Source organism: Notothenia rossii (assembly GCF_949606895.1).
Source record: "Notothenia rossii genome assembly, chromosome: 5".
Taxonomy (NCBI): domain Eukaryota; kingdom Metazoa; phylum Chordata; class Actinopteri; order Perciformes; family Nototheniidae; genus Notothenia; species Notothenia rossii.
Genome location: NC_136903.1, coordinates 13256019 through 13266058, shown reverse-complemented (window position 1 = coordinate 13266058; position 10040 = coordinate 13256019). Strand labels below are relative to the sequence as shown.

General features: G+C 42.1%; 1 long non-coding RNA gene across 1 annotated transcript in view; it reads left to right on the top strand.

Moving 5' to 3' along the window:
• The first annotated feature begins 542 nt into the window (after window positions 1–542).
• LOC307039031 overlaps window positions 543–10040 on the top strand; it is a 69336-nt gene continuing 59838 nt past the window's right edge. The window contains exon 1 of the long non-coding RNA XR_013808116.1: window positions 543–754. This is a non-coding gene — a long non-coding RNA (uncharacterized lncRNA). The remainder of the gene's footprint in view (window positions 755–10040) is intronic.

Genomic DNA, 10040 nt, shown 5'->3' with positions numbered 1-10040 from the left:
CAAGGACATAATTCACACACAGGGAGAACAATGAAGAGGTGAGAGTGAGTCAACTGGAGGAAGAAGATTCAAATCCTAAATTTCTGGATGATCCCAAATATCTGGAATGAGGCAACAAAACCAAAGAGAGATTGGTTTAACCATAGACCATAGAGTTTATAACATTTTCGACATTTGCCCTTATTTTGCAATTTCATTTTCTCTTGCCAGCACCATTACGGCAAATTAAAGGCCTTTGTTGTGAAAGTCAACTTGGCAATAAATCAAATTCTGAATCTAAATTCTGACTAATGGACTAATTCTGACTAATACATTGGTGATGTAGCTGACTTTATATTTAGTCTAGGAAGAGCCAGCGGATTTTTTTTCTTTGACTGGCCTCTTTGCCTGCAGCACATTTACAGGGATCTAACTCAACTAACAGCCACAGAAACACTTAAACTGATTTCTTCACGATACAAGAGTTAAAAAGCAACTGTGTGGCCTTATTCTACACAAGCGCTGTAATTCCCTTTTTTGACTATTGGTGGCGCATTTCTAGAAGTACACACCAGGTGTGTGAAGATATCAGGTGAAGTTGGACTGATACAGCCACCAAGCTTTGTTGGGCTGGATCCTCATGCATGCTGCAGCCAAATCTTAAGCTTTGGTTTCTGGAACTTCTCTTCAACAGAATACCTGTGCTGCATCTGCTCTGGAAGAACTGAGATCCCAAAATACAAGGGTTATCAGGATCAAGGACGCACCCATGCATGTGAGTGTTTTTTTTAGCTAGCTGTTTGGCTAACTGTAGTTTTGGTTGGCTGCTTGCTTAACGTTAAATTGTCTTGCTTTTCAGCATTTATTTGTTGTCAAGTGTGTTTGTAGAAACGCAAAGTTCTTTCTGTAATTGGAGTTTTCTTACTCAGTTTCACAGATTGTCTGAAGTCAGGATGGTTAGCAAACCTCTTAGCCCTCTCTCTGAGCTAGTGGGTTTCACTTAGGGACCATCAATAAATTACTGTTTGATGTTTTTTCCCCAAATGAGTGCACACTATGCAGAATTATGTAATGGGTCTGATGTGGCACACATTTATTAATTACTGACCTGTCATGAGTTTATTTAAAGAAAACATTTAAATGGAAGAGCATTTGCTGTTTTGTTCAATAGCTTCCATGTTCTGTAAAACAGTGACTGGCTACCAGATAATATTACTACACTGGACAAAAAAACATTGTTTTTGTTTTAATGGTTCAGTTTGATATAAAGTTACCTTTTTTTTAATTCTTGATCTTTTTAATAGCTTCCATGTCATGTGACTTAAAGGGTGCAAAACAATGCAGAACTGTATTATTATCTGGGTTTCTCTTGGGGACCATCAATACATTACCGTTTGACACAAAATCATGGTTTATTTTAAATACCCCTGTGATAAATAGCCCATATAAGTGCATAGTATGCTAAAAAATGACCATGTGTCTAATGTGGGACACCCTTATTGATTACTGATGTGTCATGAAATATTTATAGGAAGATCATTTCAGTTTTTTTGAATAACTTCCATGTGAAGTGGCTTAATGAGTGCAAATCAATGCAGCACTATATTATTACTTGGACGAGGGGTAACTCCCCCTTTTTTTTATTGGAGTGTGTTCCTTCTATTTTATTTGAATATTTTATTAAAATATTTCATGTCATATGACCCAGTGACTCCAAATCTATTCAAGATATTATTAATACACTGGACAAATAAGACACACCCCCTTTTTATATTGGAATTTAGGGCTTCTTTTATTTTATGACTTGACTTGGACTTGTTATTTATAATATCCTTTTTAACTATAAATAAACCATATCACTCACAATTACAACATTGCATAATTTCGTTTAAACAACACACGTAATGTACTGTGTCAGCAGTTAAACAGTAAATTAACAGTTTTAACCGCTGTTGCAACCCCATATTGAGCTACAGCTGAAGATTTCTAGAACAGACCGCAGGCAAATGTTACAATTTGTTGATTTTGTATAATTTGTAACAAAATGTGGAGGCTGTAAGTGATTCTGAGATTCTGTGTCCAAACTATTAAGCAGCCCACTAACTGTGGGTGTTGCAGTTTAAACAATGCCTCTCTTTGGATTGTGATATACAGATTTTGTTTTTTGAATGATGAAATAATGCCAGATAATAATTTCACAGTATATCTTGTACTCGCTATCGACTGTTTCCCAGCAACGCTATTTCAAGATGCGCATACAGATATGGGGAAACAAAGTTTCACAGAAATACTGTGAGAGGAGTTGAGGGGGAGTTCTTGTTAAAATGATGGGTGGTAAGTAACTGTTCGGTATCGAAAAGATGAACACATTTCATTACAGAGTGCATGATTATATGAATATAGGGATATGGTCAGATCCCTGAGAATAGCTTTTTCCCAGAACATGTTAACAAAAAAACTTCTGGTTTATGGTAAAGCAGCACACTGTTTCTAAATGTTTTGGCCACTAGCAGTAGTTTTCACCAGGCTTTATGGAGAACTAGGAATAGAGTATGAACCATTAAACCTATTAGCATTAATGCAGGAGTGTCTTGTAAAATTCAACATTTAAATGTTTTACAGCAAAATTCAGAAATGTGTCATCATTCCGATCATGAACAAAACAGTGGCCCAAATAATAATAACATAAAATGATCCCACAAACTGGTCAATTCTTTACTGGATCTATACCAAGTTTCCTCTTTTTAGCTTGAATGTTAAGTATGCAGGACAGGTTGGTGTGTCGTCGTCCCCTCCCCCTCCTTATTTTGGTGGGTGAGTGGATTGGCAGTCTGTTTATAGATATTTGTTTTGGGTTTATTAGATTGGAGATTACATTACATTACATTGCATTTAGCTGACGCTTTTATCCAAAGCGACTTACAATAAGTACATTCTACCAGGAAGATACAAACTAGAAGAAAACAGAATCATATAAGTACATCAGGTTTCATAGAGCCAAACATTTCAAGTGCTACTCAACTGGCTTTAGATAAGTCAGTCCTCTATCAGTATATAAGTGCTTTGATAGTCATTCTATCGCTCGAAGTGGAGTCGAAAGAGATGAGTTTTCAGTCTGTGCCGGAAGATGTGCAAGCTATCCGCTGTCCTGATTTCAATGGGGAGCTCATTCCACCATTTTGGAGCCAGGATAGCAAACCCAAGTGTTTTTGCTGATGGGAACTTGGGTCCCACTCGCAGTGCGGGTGCAGCGAGCTGTTTGGCAGAGCGGAGTGCACGTGCTGGGGTGTACGGTTTAACCATGTCCTGGATGTAGGAAGGGCCAGATCCATTCACAGCATGGTACGCAAGTACCAGTGTCTTGAAGTGGATTCTAGCAGTTACTGGAAGCCAGTGAAGGGAGCGGAGGAGCGGCGTGGTGTGGGAGATGGCAGATATGGATGGACGCAAGGAATTCTCAAGTTTCCAGAAAATCACGAGGGTGATTTTTAAGCTGCTCCGTACTTACCACAATTAGGGGCCCATCAGAAGAGCTATGGTTGGGAAAGCTCCAGTCCCCAGAACCATCTCCCGGACTAGGGATTGGCTCACAGGTACCCTGAGACCCTGTCTTCCGACAGGGGGTACAGTAGATCTCCTGGCGGGGAAAGCAGACAACTGGGTGCAGATGGGGTTACAGATTATGGACAATCATTACCAGGGCACTTCTGCTGATCTGCGGAGGGATTTGACTCTGCTTCCCAAGGAGGATGGGGAGAGGGCCTGGTGGGTTGCCTCAAGATGGCTCTTGTCCTAATACCTGCATGCAGTAGATCTGGTGTTTGAACTTGCCCGTGCAGATCTGGATTTGCTGGGGTTACAGGTACCGGCGTCTGGGACTCTTATCCCTATCCCCATCGAACCACCCCCGAGACATTCACAGACAGTGTGGTAGTTATGCCGGGAGCGAGGACCCTGACCGGGGCCGCCAGTCTGAATTTGGATATTGCTGGACCTTTGCTGATCACTCCCGATCTGGCTCCCACCCAGTTTTCCCCTCCCTCCTCCTTGGATGTTCCCCTTCTCTCGGCCCAACCATCTCCCCCGGAGTACATCCCTAGGGAGGTTACAGGACCACCAAGGAGGCTCTTGGATCTTGGACGTCGGACGAATGATAACCCTTTTGATTTGACGCCGGTTTCAGGGGACGGCTGCATTAGGGAGACCAAGGCGGGATTATCATCCCCGCTTCTTCCCTTTGGTTAGCATTCAGTGGAAACAGCCCCAATTGTCCCTTCACTGAGAAGCGTGGGGACTCCCCCTCGGGTACAGCAGCAGGAAGTTAAACCCCTTTTTATAGCTTCGTTCTCCGGATGGGTTTTTTTCCTGGGAAAGGGCCAATGCTACAAGGGGGCACAGGGTGGGGACGGGGTCACGGTCCGGGGGTTGGCGGCTCGGAAATCTCCCTTGGGTAAGGGTTCGCTGCCTCTACGGTCTGGGGCTGGGTTGAGGGTACCTGGTGATAGTCGGGGTGGCAGGGTTGCTGGGGACCATCCAGACATCGGGGGGGGACCTGTCCCGGGTGGCTCTGGGTTGGGGGTGGCCGGGGGGTTCCAACGCCCGCCGTTTCCTCCCTCCCCGGCTCGTTTTTTGTATGCCCGCCACGAGCATGGGGTCAACAAATCTAAGAATTGGTCCTTGTGACCTTGCCGGGAGGTGTTGATCGTGGGGGCTTCGAACATTTCCCGGCTCCCCCTGGTCCATGATCCGCGGGTCCAGGTGGATAGTTTTCCGGGGGCTAATGCGACCACCCTCATCCGAAAGAACACGGTGACTTCACCAGGGGTACGGAAGGTGGTCTTAGCATTTGGTCTGAATGACAGAGATAGGCGGGATTCGGCCCTTCTAGTGAACGACCTAAGGAGACTCCTTAATGCCAGGGAATCCTTCCCCAATGTGGAGATCCGGGTCCCCATCATCAATATTTCGGTCCACTTATCCCATAGGGCAGATGGAGAATATGGGGATCTTGAATCAGCAGATCTTTCATACACAGCAGTCCCTCCTTTTTCACCTCTGTTTCGGACTTCTTAATTCTAAAACCCCCTTGTGGTTCTTCTTCTTTGGACTATTCTAGGGGATTGCATTGAAACTTATAGTTGTGCCTTCCACCGGGTACTTTCTACTTCTCACTCCCCTTTCCCTCTACCTATTCTAGGAGGGTGCTTGTACGTAAACTCGCGATAACTCCCCGCCTCGGTTCCTTACTTCTGACTTGTTCTCTAAGGGAGGGCTTTCTAAAAAACGCGCACACACGTTGTGCCTCTCTACCTCGGTTTCGTACTTGCCACGGCATCCTAGGGGAGCGCAGTGGCGTACACACGTTGGGCCTTTCTACCTCTGTTTCTGACTGCTTCCTTCGTCCTGATGGAGGCATGTATGTATACACGTTGTGCCTCCCCACCTCTGTCTTCTATCCCCTTGGGTCAAAGGTCATAATGTTCAGGACTCCTTCGACCGACTTGCGCCGGCCCGTGCCTTGCTTTACCTTGGACTTCTGTTAGAACTGCTCGGGTCTTGATAGATTGAGTGGGGAAGTCCAGGAGATTCTCAGGTGACCCTGAACAGACTGCCAAACATATAATAACCACCTGCCCTTTATATAGACCACCCTCGGAAAGCCAGCCTCTTCGACGTAGGACCAGAGATGCGGGCATGGCTACACAACACCGAGTTGGACTTCTGACGTTACACGAAAGAAGAAGAGAAGACATTGTATTGAAGAGCCAGCTAGTGCTAACCTTTTGTACTGATGATTCAACCATAATGACTTTTAAGTTAATCTGAACCCGATATTGTCTATTCAGAAAATGAATGGGGCACTGGACACAAACTAACATCTGCCGCTTTGCATTTAATTTGTTATAAGAGGACACTTAGAGGAGATTGGAATCTGTTTAAATGTTAAAGTCTTTTAACATTTTGTCTTATCTCAATATAAATCTACACCCTGTTGTGCTGTGGCAGTGAGTTTTGTTGTGGTGGTCCCATTCATATCTTTCCATGTGTGGATAAGAGTGGTGGTATAATCAGCAGACAGGAGTCATCACTGTGGGGAGAGCTAGAGGGCAGCAATCTCCTCTCTGCTACCTCCCCTCTCAGAGACAGTGGTTGACACTCTGTCACTGCCTGATAAAACAATTCGACTCACACATAGCTGCCTGCACATGCTGTATGGGCTGGAGTTAACACACATTGCTGAATAGATGCAGGCTCAAACACACTGACTGGCAGGTGCGGACCGTCACACAGGGACCAGGCATGCAGCCACCGGCACTTCTGATGTCATTTTGTCCTTCATATTTTGGCTTTAGTGCAATAAGAATACTTTAGTCAGTCCCTTTGCCTGAGCAACATTTTCTAAAGGATAATTGCACAATATAATCACACGTCATTCTTTTCAACAAATGTAAAAATTCTTCCACACTAAACATCTCTGTAACAAATGAATTTCCAATTTGTCTTTATGAAAAACAAGATTCTTTTTAAATTACAATAATCCAGGTTGTCTACTTGTCATGCATGGAAAGTTGATTTTCTCTGTTTATCCCCAAAGGATTCTTTTTTTTTTCAACTGTAAACTGGATAATAGAGAAGAGCACTTTGTGTCATTAAACGTCTGCTATCAACTGATAAGAACAGATATCTACACGGCATCGATTTAAAGGCAGTCTGGTGTGCCATTTCTCTCCAATACCACACAATGATGCCATTAAGGTCAAAGCAGGTAATAATAATAATAATAATGCATTTTATTTATATAGCGCTTTTCACAACTCAAAGACGCTTTACAATATGAGGGAGGGTAGACAAACAAGGACAGGCAAACAAGTAAGTATAGTAAAATAAAAAAGCAGTCAAGAGGAAGTTGATTGAGAGGTGGGGGGGCTTATGGGTAGACAGAGTTGAAAAGATGTGTTTTGAGGCGGGACTGAAAGACTGTGAGGGAAATCAGAGTCACGGAGATCTTGGGGGAGGGAATTCCAGAGCCTAGGAGCTGCCACTGAGAAGGCTCTGTCCCCAAAGCTGGAGAGTGTGGATTTGGGAATGGATAGAGGTAGGTAGAGGTCATACACCATTTGGCTGCCATTTGATTCCTGGTTTCTACCAGAGAAATACATTTTCTTGTACAGAGATTATAGGTTGTACATATCAGAGTCGTACATCTTCCAGCTCTGTAAAGTGTCCTTTCATCTCTCTTAATGTGGCTTGGTGAGAGTAACATTTGGAAAATGACCACAAGCAACAATTTGTCAAGCTGTGCTGGCTGGTGTGCTCAATTCACTTTCTTCTCCTCCACGATTGCAGAATTACAGTTGAGTGTTCGCTGACCTAATGCAATAGAGGCTCCATATGGACCCAGTAATATGATTTCCGAGGCTTTTATTCTGTGTCTGGATAGAGAGGAGCTCTGAAGAGATGGCATCTGAATTGGGGACGGCTGCCTGAGAGAGGCTGCCATTGAGCGAGAGAGGAGGGGACTTAATGTTTGTGATGGGGAGGGCAGCGAGTGGCAGCCCTGATGTGCAGTATAGGGGGGGAAAAGGACACATCAGGGTCAAGGGATTATAATCAGGCTTGCAGTGAATCCTTAGTGAACCTCTGCTGTTGAGTATGGTAGTATATTGACCTATTGTGTTATCTCTAGGTCACCTCGGGTTAGAGATGTAATGGTGGGCCTATCCAATATGCTAACCAGCAATGCTGACCTTGACATGGTGGCTGTTCCTAAATCTGTCTCTTCATTAAAATGGTCCCATGGGGGTCGAAATGAAACATATACTGCATACAGTCAATATAGTAGCAATCATAACAATAAGTGGAGCTCATACTGCCACAGTAAACACTAATGCTATGAATGCTTGCCCCTTAGAATATTAGATTATTTTAATTTTTAAAAAGGACAAAGACAAATAAGATTAGCCCGACTGTATATTTGTCCTGTTTTCTGTAAGTTATCAGTCACATGGTAAACAGGGCATGGTCATGCACGCCACATTGATTTTAAGCTTCATTAACCTATGTTTTACAAAATTGTAAGCCCTTAATAAATGAATGTATTTGATAAGCATGGGTATGTCCAGGCTATATCGCTTTTCATTTGTCTTGGGTGGTCAATAATTGCTTAATGAAGCATGACAATTAAATTACATTTTAGCATGATAATTAGATTGAGACGAAATTGAGGTCACCGATTATTTCCTACTTCAATATTTTAGAATGTAACCCAAAGATCTGGATAGTGTTTTGGTTTATATCAAGTATTATTATTAGAGATTCGTATTTCAAATGAATACTGCAGCATATTTTGCAGCTTTTTGACAGATATATCTATCTATTTTAAGTACAAGTGCATCCACTCTCATTTTCATTTTGTGTTATTTGTGGCATAAGATCTACAGACTTGTTGTTTCTTTCATCAATGACGGATCGAGTGCCTTTTTATAGGTTGGACCAAGGTTAGGAACATCATCTGACTGTGCCAGAGCCGGATCAAAACAAATATAGCAACAAGCGTAGATGAAAAGAAGGTGTGGCTATCGAGCTTGTAGATTAAACGGACAAAAAAAGCTCATGTCATCCATTGAAGGTGTGAACCATTCTCCACTAGAGTGTTTATCATGGTCAAGTAGTGAGTCTTTTCTAATCTTGAGGCTCATTAATTCTATGAAGTACTCACACAGCTGCAGTTTTGGCGGAAAATGACTTCAAGAGAATGGATACATCCGTCTCAGTGATAAGTGAGTGCCAAGTAAAATATCCCCTTCCAAGCAGAAAATGAAAACTTGAAACTGATGTTGGACTAAATAATAGTGTTAACAAAATGGCAGTTCAGTCGGAACAATCGGTTGTCCTTCAAAGGCCTTTTTTGACACCTCAGGATAAAAACAAATTGTGACCTCAAAGTCTAGTTAGTGTAAATAGTATTGGTCTTTGAGAGGTAATTTTAGAAGGTAATCAATACAAATGATTTTTGTCAGTAGCACTGATTGAGTCTGGAATAGTACTTATATTCGAGCAGTGGTCTAAATTATGTATTCAGGACTGGAACAGAGTGGGGTAGTATTGTATCACTGTTAGTTTGCTTTCTGTATTGATACAACTCCTGTAAAGTTATATAGAGTACATATATATATATGGTATGTTTGTAAAATGTATCCTTTGGCTCAATGTTTCATCTTTCAGGATGTTTTTCTCTCCCCTGTCTGCTTATCTGTTGTTGGCTGTGATCCCATCTCCACTCTCAATCACAGACATGCCCTCGAGGTAGCGTGACATCCACACTGCCTGTTTACAGCAGGGTCATAAAGAACCTTGCCTGCATCCATATTCCCATATCAGCCCTCTCTGTTGTGCTACAAACCACACTCGGTGGCTGCCGGGGAAGCATCTGATTGAGGTTGTGTTATCGCTCTGGTAGCCAACAGCCCTGTGCTCTCAGGATCTAAAGGGCTCTTCAATGTTCTACTCTACCTGAGACGGCAAAGGCCTAATAAGCTTGTTACTGAGATATACCGTGGAGTACAGTGTGCATATACATTTGTATGTATATGTGCTTTAATGCATGCATTTGAATGTACTTTACAATATATATCCTGATCTTAAAAGAATGTAAACCTTGACCCAGGGATTGAAATGAAGTGAGCTGCCAGGCTAGCTGAGCGTAGCTTCATATGCTAATTCATAATGTATCTTTGCATATAGATATGGTATTAGAGTCTAAATGTAATATGCTGACAGCTCTTTTAGTTTTTCTTTCTTTTAGATTATCAATACTGAAATTATTTTGCAACTAGGGCTGCTCAATTAATTGTATTTTTATCGCAATTACGATTTTGGCTTGCAACGATTATGAAAACAACATAATCTAAATAAAACAATTATTTTTTAAATTATTTTTTGTATTGGTTTTTCAGTTGATTTATACTTACAGTTCAGGGTAATCAACTGTTCAAAACATACTGTTCAATTTTTTTTTTCAATAAATTGATGTTTTCAAAGTAAATGTATAATAGTTTTTA